Genomic DNA, 13,911 nt, shown 5'->3' on the forward strand with positions numbered 1-13,911 from the left:
GAACTAAAAGTCAAGAGTGTGGGACTGCTGGGTGGCCCAAGTTGGGTAGGCATCTGACTTCAGCTCAGGAACTATCTTGTCGTTCGTGAGTTCAAGCCCCGCATTGGGCTCTGTGCTGACAGCTCAGAGCCTGGAGTCTACTTCAGATTCTGTGTCTCCCTCTCTCTCTGCCTCTCCCCAGCTTGTTTTCTGTTTGTCTCTCTCTCTCTCAAAAATAAACATTAAAAAAAAAAGTCAAGAGTGAAACATCTTCTCTTTGCCACCTAATAGCTGTGTGATCTTAGACAATTTGCTTAACTTCCCCCATTCCTGATGGTGTCATATGTAAAGCGGTGACATTATATACATGCTACTTTCCCTACGTCACTGATTAGTTTATTCCATATTGTATGTTTCTCATGTGCTCTACAAAATGCTATTCAGCTGTAAGGTGATCTCCTACAGGGTGAGAAAGAATAACTATTGCTTACTGAATGCTTGTTATGCATATTAGTAAGCATGGCAAGTACAGTATTTGGTTTGATGCTCATAACGATGAGGAGAGACACAAATGACACGCTTCTCTTTACAGATGAGGAAATAGGCTTGTTCACAGTTGTATCCATTTCCTATTGCTGTGCTAACAAACTGCCATAAACAGTGGCTCAGATTACTCATTCATTTGTTCGTTCATTCATTCATTCATTTATATTTGTTCCGGAGGTCAGAAGTCCTAAAATCAAGGTGTCGACAAGGCTGTGTTCCTTCTCAAAGCTCTGGGGGAGAATCTAGTCCCTTGCCTTTTCTAGATTCTGAAGGCTAGGCATGCTTGGCTAGGGCCCCTTCTTCCGTCTTCAAACCCAAAGTGCAGCATCTTCAAATCCCTCTCTTCGCCTTTCTCTCACTCTGTGATTTGTATGTACCGTCACACCTTCTCTTTTCCTCCAGTCCTCCTGCCTCCCTCTTAGAAGGGCACTTGTGGTTACATTGGGTCTTCCTGAATAATACAGGATACTTTCCCCACCTCAAAATCCTTAAACTAATCACCTCTGCAAGGTCCCTTTTGCCATGTAAGGTAACACATTTACAGATTCTGGAGATTAGGACGCAAACATCTTTGGGGGCCATTATTCTACCTACTGCCATTGTATAATTAGCGAGTACCCATCTGATTCCAAGGCCCATGGCCCTGGGCTGCTCCCTCAAAGATAACTTGCGCCAGTGACATGCCAGACACCCTCCAAGCCCCCTCTTCCTCCATTCGTTAGGATCCCCTATACTATGGTTTATCAAGTGAGGGGCTGGTCTGGATTTCACCCCAGCTGTCGAATGAATGTTGAATGGTAGATAGCCAACGCCACAAGTAATGAGTCAGAACAGTCCCAGCAGCCACACAGGTGCAACAGAGGCTTCGGATGGAAATGAAGCCATGTGGCAGGGCTCTGAACTATACGGTCACATCATCTGGGATGCTGGGACCTGAGGTTTCCCATTGCCCTCCACAACACCACTGAGGCACATACGTGCTTTTCTTTCCTTGATTGTAGAAGCAGTATTTACTCATTTTGGAAACTGAAAATAGAAATGAGCATAAAGGAGGAAACATCACAACATTCTCAAAATTCAGGCAGATTTTTTTAACATGGTCTGGTTTGCTCCACTTTTTTCCTATACATTTTTACCGGTCTAGATCATACTATATATGTAATTTTGCTTCTTGCTTTTTCCCCTCAACATTATATTGTGAATATTTCTCCAAATCATTGAAAACTCTTTGTAAACATCATTTTTAATGACTGCATAATGATCCATTGTCAAAATGTATCATTGCTTACTTAATCAATACATTCTTTTTGGACAATTAGGTTAGATTTTTTTCCAATTTTTTTTGTGCCATTAACTGCTTCAGTTAATATTTTTGTGCATCAATCTATGCATTATGAAGTTGCACCTGATGCTGGAGTTAAGCTTTAAAATCAAAATGTAAAATAGAAATTGAGGACAGGTAAAATTAATCTTGAAAGAAATCCCTTAAATCAACCTTAATCCATTAAGGCCACCAGAAGCTCAAAAGTAAGAATTAACTATTTGTATTTCTCTTTGCATTTAAGCTGTGGCTGTTTTCCCTGGGGCAGTGGATAACATATGGTTGAACAGGAAAGCTTAATGGGGTAAAGACATTGTTCCTCCCTCCTTCCATCTTTCTTTTCCTCCCTCCATCCCTTTCAGATATAGTTAAGTACATACGTCACCCCTATTTTGATTACGGCTGACCCTTGAACAACATGATGGTTAGGGGTGCTGACGCCCCACACATTTGAAAATCTGTATGTAACTTTGGACTTTCCCAAAACTTAATGACTAATACCCCACCGTTGACTGAAAACCTTATCAATAACATAAATAGTTGATGAATATATAGTTTGCATGGTATATGCATTATGTACTGTATTCTTATGATAAAGCTAGAGAAGGGGCACCTGGGTGGCTCAGTCGGTTGAGCGTCCGACTTCTGCTCGGGTCATGATCTCACAGTTCATGAGTTCGAGCCCCGCATCGGGCTCTGTGCTGACAGCTCAGAGCCAGGAGCCTGCTTCGGATTCTGTGTGTCCCTCTCTCTCTGCACCTCCCCCACTCACACTCTGTCTCTTTCTCTCTCTCAACAATAAATAAAAATGTAAAAAAAATTTTTTTAAAAAGCTAGAGAAAAGAAAATGTTATTAAGAAAATTGTAAGGAAGAGAAAATACATTTAGAGTACTGTCCTGTATTTATCAATACCACAAGTTTGTGACCTCTATGAATCATCTGTCAGTACGTACATCAGTATAGCCTTATGTGACATAAAACACTGCAGATGTCATATGTATAACTGACGCCACACATCAAAAATGAAAAGATAATGTACAGTCTGTGTTTGTATGTATAAGTTTTTTTTTCATGTTTATTTATTTTTGAGAGAGAGAGAGACAGGGTGTAAGTGGGGGAGGGACAGAGAAAGAGGGAGACATAGAATCCAAAGCAGGCTCCAGGCTCTGAGCTGTCAGCACAGAGCCCAATGCAGGGCTCAAACACATGAACCGTGAGATCATGACCTGAGCTGAAGTTGGACGCTCAACCGACTGAGCCACACTCAAGTGCCCCTAAATTTTAACTTTTTATAATAGATGTGTGTATCGTTTATGGTAGCAAATGATAAAATAGGTTAGTATATCTATATTTTATGCATTCATACATGAGCTACCTCACCTTTCCTTATTTTTTTTTTTTTGATATTTCTAGGCTGCACTGTTTATTTGTGAGTTTTTTCAAACTGTCACAGATCTCCAAAAAACTTCCCAATATGTTTGTTGAAAAAAATTCACGTATGAGTGGACCCATGCAGTTCTAACCTGTGTTGTCCAAGGGTCAGCTGTATTTCCCTAAGTGGATGCTCTGAAGGGTGATTCCTGAGACCAAGTGCATGCAGTGTGGTCAGTGGGGTGTTTCAAACACTGCTTCAGTCTGCTGGGCCCTGCCTCTTGTTCCCTCATTCCTTTGACCAGCTATGTGAGGGGCAACCTGACAACCTTTCTGTGGCCTCTAGATTCCTCTTTAGGGCATTTCTAAAGCCTTGGAACACCCAAGTGTGCAATCTGGAAGCATTAGTGCCTGCGAGCCCACTTGAACCTTCGGTGATGGGGCCAGTAGATGATTGCTTCCCCTCCCTGCCCAGGGTGAGAACTTTTTTTTTTATGTTCATTTATTTATTTTGAGAGAGACAGTGCAAGTGGGGGAGGGGCAGAGACAGAGGGAGAGAGAGAGAGAGAGAGAGAGAGAGAGAGAACCCCGAGCAGGCTCCCTGCTGCCAGCGCAAAGCCTGACACGAGGCTCAATCCCACGAATCGTGAGATCATGACCTGAGCTGAAATCAAGAGTTGGATGCTTGGGGCACCTGGTTGGCTCAGTTGGTTGAGCATCTGACTTCGGCTCAGGTCATGATCTCACAGTTTGTGAGTTTGAGCCCCACATCAGGCTCTGTGCTGACAGCTCAGAGCCTGCTTCGGATTCTGTGTCTCCCTCTCTCTGCTCCTCCCCTGCTCACACTTTGTCTCCCTTTCTCTCAAAAATAAATAAACATTAAAAAAAAAAAAAGAGAGAGAGACGCTTAATGGACTGAAGCACCCAGGTGACTCAGGGTGGGAACTTTTAAGATGCATTTCATGAGCCTCCTCAGAAGGTCCTGCAGGTTTGAGCCCCAGCCACCAACTGTGGAGTTACTTGATAACACAACCCCGGGCTGGCGTCTCTCCTTTGGTTTCCCTGTGCGTGCTCCACACTGCTTCCTGGGATCACCATCAAGCCACCATGCCAGGCTTTGCTTCAGGAACACCCAAGGCAAGACATCAGGTGTACCATACTGGCAGGTGACAAAGGGCCAGTTATCCTCACTCTTAGAACCTTGAGTATCACCACTCTGTAATGGTTGATAATTGTTATGCCAAACAAGGGTACCACACTGCTGTTCCAATTTAAATTTCTGCGGCTAATAGTGAGGTTGAACATTCTTTTTCCATGGAAAAGTTTTTTTTCTCCATGTGTTGTAATTCTTTCTTTGATGTGTTAATTATTTAAAGTATCTTTATGATTCTGGAGTTCTAATCTTGCTGTTTATTGGCAATTGTCTTTTCACATATAATGTAATCTTGGATAATATGCCCTGTCATCTGGCCTGCTGGGGCTCCTCAGAGAGGTTTTTTTCTTTTTTAAGTTTATTTATTTTTGAGAGACAGACACACACACACACAGAGCTAGAGCGTGCAGGGGGAGGAGCAGAGAGAGAGGGAGACATAGAATCCCAAGCAGGCTCTGTGCTGACAGCCTGACAGCATGGATCCTGATGCAGGGCTTGAACTCAGGGCTCTAACCCTGAGATCATGACCTGAGCTGAAATCAGGAGTTGGACCTTCAACTGACTGCACCACCAAGGCACCTCTCCTCAGAGCAGTTTTGCATTTGTCATTCTATGATCACTTTTTATATTCTGTCCTTGGCTTGGAGTTCTTGGATTACTATGAGATAATACTCTTCAATGTAAAAAGAAAAAAATCCTGTGGCATTTCTTCCACCAAAAGGTTAAGTAAGACCAGCTTCCTCATTGTCCCAGTTTGCCAGTGGACTGATTTTTTTTCTGGTGCACCCTTTCACTTGAAAGACTCCTGTGGGGGGTCTTAATTCCAACTCCCTCCCTTTCTCAGGCCCAGGGCTGCAGCCATTAATATGCAAATCTTTGGGTTTCCAAGGCCAGCCAACCCCTAGAGATAAGATAAAGTGAGAGCTCTCCCAGGCCAATGTGGTTTTGTTTTCTCTTCATTTTTTGGCCTTTGGGGGTTTCTCTTACCACGACCACCCCCCATCCCCTACCCCAACCTCAGCTATGCATTTAAAAAGGGTTTGTCATGTTTTACCCAGAATTGTCTTCATTTTCTAACAGGAAAGCATTTGGGCTATCTAGTTCTATGTTGGTGGAAACAGATGTTCTCACTCCAGCAAATCTTTGAGGCTTGGAAAAGGAGGCTGTGCTGATGCCTGATGAGGATAAATCTCAGAGGGATGAATCTTGGGCTCCTGGCTCAGCTGGCCTCCTCCACATGAAGATTCCGGAACAGACTTCCTCTCCGCTCCAGTGCTAGGGGGGTTTGTAGTTTATTTCCCAGGAGCCTAGCACAGTACCTGGCATACCATTAGTGCTTTGTAAATGCTTGTAGGAAATGGTGTTCCTTACCCTTTTCCATTATGAAACTTCTCAACATTCAGGCTTTGGGGATCTGTGTTCAGTTCCTATTTTTCTTGGAAATATGTACAAGAGTCAAGCTTAGGACTAATGTCCTTATGGTCTTTCCACATTCAATCTATCAGCAAGGCCTTTTGTTTCTACTCCAAAAATATGTCTTGAATGTTCCATTTCTTTCCATGTCCACTGCCACTCCTTCACAAAGGGTGCCATTGATGGGCCAGGGCAAGCATTTCATGAGGGGGAAGTTGGTAGTCTCCCTCCAGACCCACCCACTGCCAGCCCATTCTCCTTTATCAGAGCAGAATAATTAGGCTGCCTGACTGCTTCCAGTCCTTCCAATATCTCCCAGTGCACTTAGATTAAAATTACCATGGCCTCAAGGCCATCGGTTCCTGGTGACGGCTACCTCTCTTACTTCACCATCCGCTCCCCCACCCTCTTGGCTCCCATCCAACATTTACTTTGAGTTACTCAAATCCATGAGTTCTTTACTGCCTCAGGGTACACGGCACTCTTCTGCTCAATCTTGGAATTGGAGTTTTTTACTAGAATTTAGGAATGCACTAAAATGTCAACAGTCTTTGCTTCCCTCAGGGGGGTAATTACAATTTATAACTATTTTTCCAGTTTGGTTGTTTTATGTTTTTTTTGTGTGTGGTTATCTGTCTACCCCTTTAGGATGTAAGCTCCATGTAGGGAGAGACATTCTCTCTCTTTGTCATTGCTGGGTCCATAGCATATAGTATGTGCTCAATAAATACATGTTGAATGACAGAGTGAACAAATGAATCATAGGTTCTCTTTAAGGGGTTCAGCCCTCCTCAGCTGTTTTCCTGGATCTCTAGCCAAGGACAGTCAGGGCCTTCCATGATTTGTAGAGATAATTATCTCTTGGAGATCCCTGAATGGGATCTGCCCTGAATTTTCCTTCCCTTCCCTTCCCTCCCCTCCCCTCCCCTCCCTTCCCCTTCTCTCCCCTTTCCTTTCCTTTCTTTTTTCTTTTCAGACAAAAATCATATTCAGGACTAGAATGAGAATTCTTCCTAGAGAGGGAATTTTCTTTGTTGGGATAAATAGCTTGACTCAGCTCTTGGGGATACAAGATGAGACTATGCAAGGGCTGGTTTTGGGCAGGGACCCAAGCAATAATAAGAGTTGTTTGACCTGCTTTTCAGGAGAAAATGAGGAAAATTTTGTCTCAGTTTGAGAGGAATGGAGAGAGGAGACAAGAGATGACTAGGAGATGGTGACAAGCTGTTTGTGGTCAAGATTTTGACCAGAAGAAGCAGAAGCTCTCTCATGAAGTGGCTGGAACAATGGAGATTCTGAGGAGGGTCCGGGGAGCAGTGGTTCCAGAGCTGCAGGCCCAGGCTCCTCCCGTCTCTCTGAATCACTATCCTCCACTTGTGGACTCTCCCACCTGGCTGTGTCACATCTATGTAACTCTGGACACAGGTCCTCATGTGACTGCCTTGTAAGGCAGAAGGTGGAAAGGGAGCGGGAGAGAGATTTTCCTTTTGTATCTTTTTATTTTCACTAAGAAGGAAAATATTTTCTGGAAGCTTCTAGGACACTCCCCTTCAGAACACTGGCTAGATCTGGTATTTCTGAGTTCAGCCGCCTACACCTAAACCCACCCGGCAGCGGGCAAATTGGGTTATCATGATCACTCAGGCCCATCATGGTTCACCTCCTGGTCTCTCCTGGTCCTTCCTGTTGGAGAGCTCACCTTTGGAGAACATCGACCCTATGCTGGAATAAAAATGAGTTTTCATTAGCAAGAAAAAAGCAGGAGATGTATGGTACACGAACGACCTCTCTTCTGAGCTTTCAAGAATTTGTAAAGTGCACTGTCTTCAGCATCACTGGGCATATGCATGCCTATGCGGGACCCTTCGCAGAGCTCATGCTCACCTGCCCTGCAGTGGTGGCTTCACCCCCAGGGTTAACAGCTGATGTCTGCCCTGATTGCCAGTGGCTATTCCATGATGGTTAAATATTTCCAGTGTCACCCTGGTTGTGTGCAAATCACATGTCGGTCAGCACAGTGTGAGTCCAAGCTGTCGGGTAGAGGCTGATTGGACCATAAAACTTAAGTCTCCAAATGAATATGTGAAATCTCTAGGGATGACATGACATCCTCGAGTCATGGAAAAGATGTGTGAGCCAACCTCGCTTAGATTTTCAGTGGCCGGAGGATTTAGCTGACAAGTAGGTTATAACTGCACTGTACCGCCTACTTCCAGAGGAGGAGGACATGCAGGCTCTGAGGATTTCTCAGAGAAGACTCACAAGAGTCTCCCAGGGGTATTGTTAAGTTGGCCTGGCTCCTCCTCCTCTCTTTACACTTGCCTGGATTCTTCTTGCCCCTCCTTCCAGGAGCCCATCAAAGTTTGGGGGAGGTCTGTGCAGCCGTAGCCCCCTGAGTCTTCCTCAGACTAGCCAGCCAGCTTGGAGTGAAGGTGTGGAGTCCCATTCCCCTTTCCAGCTCTGGAAAGAACAGTGAGAGCTTCTGCCCTAGTGAGACCCCCTGAGGGAGTGTGGGGGGCAGGAGTTAGATGTCCACACCTGGAAGGATGTGAGAAGGGGGTCCCCACACCAGGATATTCCTCAGGGATTGGGCCCTTTGTCTAAAAGGAATTCTTGGGCACATCATCCTCCACTGATAATTCCCATTTGGGCTTCTGAGGCTCAGTTGTAGTTGATTCTCCAAGTGTAAAGCCAAAGGAGCCGTTAGGTAGCAATTGTGTAGCAATTAGGTAGCTCAGAATAAGACCTCCAAAGACAGTTATTAAACCAACTGGGATAAAGGCAAGAAGGGGTGCTAATTCTACCTAGCTTAACAGCAGTATAATTTTTCTGGCATTGTTCTACAATTTGAAAGTGGGTAGGAGCTCCAGCGGATACAAAGCAGAATGGTGGCAGGTGATGCAGAACAGGTGACTGCTGATGTTGCTGCCTTAGGAGGATCAGCATCTCACCCAAGCCTTTGCTGGGATGGGCAGCCTTTCCTCCTTAGCAAAGAAGGATCCAGTCCTGCTGGGTTCCTATGCTCTCCTAGCAGGCAGGAGGCAGAACATTCCCCTGAGGAGGCCAGTGCTGGGCCAATCTCTTCTCTTTGGTGCCTCAGATTTACACAGCCTTTGGGCTTATATATATCTGCTCCACTGTGTTGGGCTCTATTCCCCAAGTTTACCTCATGATCCATGGATGCTTCAGCTTTAGTCCTCATGTCTGCATTCCAGCCAGCAGGAAGGAGAAAAAGGGAAGATAATTTCCTGCCTCTTCCTTTAATGACATCTTGAAATTGCACACACCATTTCTGTCAATATCCAACTGGCTAGTGACATGGCTTCACAAAGCTGTGAAGGGGCCTGTTTGCCAAATGAGACAAAAGGGGCACCTGGAAATAAAAATTACAGTAAATGACAAATGAGTCAGGAGCGGTGGGATAGAATAAGCACAGAACCTGGGGGAAGAAGGCAGCAGGGCTCTGGGCTGAACATCCGGACTTTTCCTTGGGCATCTGCGGGCCTGGGAAGGAGAAACTGAGGAGCAGAAGGTTATCCCTGGCAGAGATGGGCCAAGGTAGTCAAGGTAGGTTGGCAACGTCTCTTTCTGCAGGCTTCATGATTGGAACTTCAGAGGTAATGGCACATAATATAAACACTGTTTTGTTCTGGTACTATCTCATCATAAGTGGTAATGCTGTTGGCAGCCAGGTTATATCCTCCATGGTATATATACCTCACTCACAGGAGGCAGAAACATGAAAAGAGTTCTTTCCAGGAACGTTGAAAGTTTCTACTTTCCTGTCCTCTTGCAGACTGCTCTCTGCCTCGGTGGGATCTAGCACAAGGTGTGTGGGGGCGGGCGAAGGGGTGGTGTGTGTGTGTGTGTGTGTGTGTGTGTGTGTGTGTGTGTAGGGGCTCTTGCTGAAAGGATCTCCCTTCTTTAAAGCCTTCGCTTTTACTCTTGGCATTATCGCCACATGATGTTCTAACGCAGTTGTATTTGTCTTCATTTTTATAAGTATTGAAAGTGTTTATCGTTAAATGTTGTTATATTTGAAAAATTGTTTTGTCATTTCTTAATTAAAAAAAAAATTTTTTTTATACATAGAGGCTCAAAAACGGAAGTGACTCATGTCTGCCTGCGTCCACCCTTCCGGTTTTATCTTGGCATTTCCGCTATCTCACCCCAGCACGAAGAGATCAGTGATCTGGATGGTTCACCTGGCATTTTCCAACCCTGCATGGCGTTCGCCAATGATTCTCTGCCCTTTTACCTTCTCCCTTCATCAGATTTTGGTGTCGGGGTTATGTGATTTGTTAAATAAATTAATAACTTTCCTTCCTTTTTTTGGTACTTTCTGAAAATGTTTATGTAACAGAGGAGCTACTCTAACCTTGGCAATTTAAAGAAATCGACCAGGAAGTCTGTCAGGTGCTGAGTCTACTTTGAAGGTGGTTCCTGCCAAACTTTCTTAGGTCTTGTCGATTTCAAACTTTCCACATCTTGTGGCATTGCTTTTGGCTATTTATATTTACTAGAAAAAGCGTTTTTTAAAGATCTCCAGATTTATATTTATTTAATCTTTTTGTCTCTGATGTTTATCAGTTTCTAATTTCTCATCTTTTTTTATTAAAATTGTTTTCTTTATTATACTTGCCAAATGTTAATCAATTTTGTTTCTTGTCAAATAACTAGATTTTAATTTACTTATTCATTTTTCTACAAATTTATTTTATTCTACTGTTAAGTTCACTTTATAGTCTATTTACTTTCTTTTTATTTTTTATCATTTTTAAAATAATAAACATAATTAAGGTCATGATGTTTCCTTTGAGTTTAACTCTTTTTTTTTTTTAAATAGACTTTATTTTTTTAGGATAAGTTTAAAAAAATTTTTTTTTTCAACGTTTATTTATTTTTGGGACAGAGAGAGACAGAGCATGAACGGGGGAGGGGCAGAGAGAGAGGGAGACACAGAATCGGAAACAGGCTCCAGGCTCTGAGCCATCAGCCCAGAGCCCGACGCGGGGCTCGAACTCCCGGACCACGAGATCGTGACCTGGCTGAAGTCGGACGCTTAACCGACTGCGCCACCCAGGCGCCCTGAGGATAAGTTTAGATAGACAGTAAAATTGAGTGGAAGGTCAACAGAGAGGTCCTATATACAAGTTCCTTCTGTTATGCATAAGTAGAGAGTTTTTATTATTCAACCATAAAAAAGAAGGAAATCTTGCCATTTGTGACAACATGGATGGATCTTGAGGGCATTCTGTTAAGTGAAATAAGTCAGAGAAAGAGAAATACAATATGATCTCACCTATATGTGGAATCTAAGAAAGAAAAAAAAAATGGTTGCAAGTGGCAGAAGGTAGGGCAAAATAGGTGAAAAGGGTCAAAAGGTACAAACTTTCCAGTTATAAACTAAATAAGTCCTGGGGATGTGATGTACAACACGGTGACTATAGTTAATAATACTGTATTGCATATTTGAAAGTTCCCTAAGAGAGTAAATCTTAAATGTTCTCATCACACACAAACAATTTTTTTAACTATGTTTGGTGATGGATGCTAACTGGACTTATTGTGGTCATCATTATGCAATATATACAAATATAAAATCACTATGTTGTACACCTGAAAATATGATAGTGTTATATGTCAATTTCAATAAAAAATAAAATTATTTTATTCTCAAAAACACCCACAAAAAAACAAAAGTAAAGAAGTTTCATGAAACCTTTCATAAAATGTCATAAAGTAGGGTTGCCTGGGTGGCTCAGTTGGTTAAGCATCCGGCCTGGCTAGGTCATGATCTTGTGGTTCAGGGGTCCGAGGTCCACCTTGGGCTCTGTGCCGAGGGCTCAGAGTCTGGAGCTTGCTTCAGATTCCTTGTCTCTCTCTCTCTCTGCTTCCCCCCGACTTGTGCTCTGTTCCCCCCACCCCAAAATAAAATAAGCATTAAAAAAATGGCATAAAGCAAAGAGCATCTCCCTGCTTTCTGAAAGTTCATGCTCCACCCATTTGCAAAAGACTTACTTTGAGGTACCTGTACTCCCTGCCCCCACACATGAGCAGCCTCCTCCACCATATCAACATCCGCCACCTGAATTGGTACATTTGTTACAACCAGTGAACCTACACTGATCCATCATATTCACCCGAATTCCAGAGCTTACCAAAGTCTTCAGTCTTAATACTATCATTCTATGGGTTTGGACAAGTTTGTGATGAACGTCTCCACCGTTATTGTATCATAGAGACTAGTTTCATGGCCTTAAAAATCCTCTGTGCTCTGCCTATTCCTCTCTCCTCCCCCTTTAACTCTTCTTTCAAGCCAACTGGTTTCAGTAATGGTCACATTTATTGTTTTTTCAGAATAGCTTACCATTATATTCTTAATTTTCTTCATATCATTGCTTCTTTGAAGAGTGATTTTCAACATCCAAGTGATTAAGACTTTAAAAATCATTGTTTTTGTCTAGATTACTGATTTTCAGTTTTTATCACTTGAAATCATAGAACACGGACTGAGAAATTTCTGACCAAAATTTGATTGAGAGGAAATTTTGTTTTTGTTACTTAGCATGTCATCAACTTTTACAACTTAAAATGAATGTACATTTTATGTTTTTAGGAGCCATGAAATAATTCAGCTTGTGATTGGAAGATATACTGTGTATTGTTTAAATCTTTTGATATTCATAGAGACTTATTTTAATGCCCTGCCTGTGGTCAGTTGTGGCGAATGTTCGTGTGCAGTCAAAGAATATGCACTCTGAAATTAGGAGTTGTGTTCTATAAATGTTAATTGGGTTAAGTTAGTTGATTGTTCATGTCTTCTATATTTTCACTAGTATTTTTTCATCAGTTATTGAAAGAGAGATATTAAGAAACTTTCCACTGTACTTGTGATTTTATCAATTTCTCCCTTTAGCTCTTTTAATTTTTAAAATGCATTTTGAAGATCTGCTATGAGTTGTATATGCATGTCTTCTTAATGAATTAATCCTTGTATAATTAGGACATGACCCTCTATCTATAGTAATACTCTGACATAAAGTCTACTTTGTTTGGTACTGATTATAGCCATGCCAACCCTCTCCTGCTTATAATTTGCTTTAAACCTGTCCGTGTCTTTATACATAACAGCGTATATATTTCATCTTGCTTTTGGATCCTGTTCGTCAAATTCTAACCCTTAATTGGAATGTTTATCCCATTTACAGTCAATGTAATTATTATATGATTAGATTCATATCTCCCAGGTGAACTAGTTATTCATCTCATTAGTTCTGTATTCCTTTGTTTCTTCTTTCCTGACTTAACAATAACTACTCTATTGAAGTATTATTGACATGCAAAAAGCTTTACATATTTAACGTATACACTTGATAAGTTTGGAGGTAAGTATACATTTGTGAAACCCTCACCACAAAGTTACTCATCATCTCCAAAAGTTTCCTCTTACCCTCTTTTTTTCTTCTTCTTCTCCTTCTCCTTTTTTGTGGTAAGAACACTCAATGTAAGATTTACTCTCTTAGAGAATTTTGGAGTATACAACACAGTATTGGTAACTATAGGCTCTGTGCTGTACAGATCTCTAGGACTTATTCATCTTGCATAACTGAAACTTTGTACTCTTTGTCTAATACATTCCTGTTTGCCCCTCCCCCTGTCTCTTGACTTTTTGGGGGATGGGTAGGTAAACTGTGTATTTTTTGGTATTCCATTTTTCACTCGTATTGACTTTTTAATTATATCTCTTTGTGACATTTAATGGTTGCTCACAGTCTACCTTCTAAGGTACACGAGCTGTAGAAGAATTCCATTTACTCCGTCCTATATTTTGTGTTATTATTGTCTTATGCTATGAAACTCACAATACATATTATTTTTGGCCTAAATAGTCAGGAATGTTTTTAAAATTATTTTATTTTTATTTTTTAAAAATTCTTTTAAAAATTACACACATGCTTGAACACACACGCATTCGCACAACTACAAAGATGAAATCTTTGATAGTAACTATTTGCACTCATGTTTACACTTCCTGTTGCTCTTCATTCATTCCTGCAGATCTGGGGTTCTATATATTCCATCTGGTGTATTGTTTCCCTTCAGAAAGATAGAATTCTTTCAGTC

At 42.0% G+C, this 13,911-nt stretch overlaps 1 long non-coding RNA gene across 1 annotated transcript in view; it reads left to right on the forward strand.

The window, feature by feature from the left end:
* Positions 1-10,109, forward strand: part of LOC147579430 (uncharacterized) — a 31,979-nt gene extending 21,870 nt beyond the window's left edge. Inside the window, exon 3 of the long non-coding RNA XR_015253931.1 lies at positions 9,877-10,109. This is a non-coding gene — a long non-coding RNA (uncharacterized LOC147579430). The remainder of the gene's footprint in view (positions 1-9,876) is intronic.
* Positions 10,110-13,911: the final 3,802 nt, after the last annotated feature.

Source organism: Puma concolor, chromosome B4, assembly GCF_028749965.1.
Source record: "Puma concolor isolate L17-30 chromosome B4, mPumCon1.1.hap2, whole genome shotgun sequence".
NCBI lineage: Eukaryota > Metazoa > Chordata > Mammalia > Carnivora > Felidae > Puma > Puma concolor.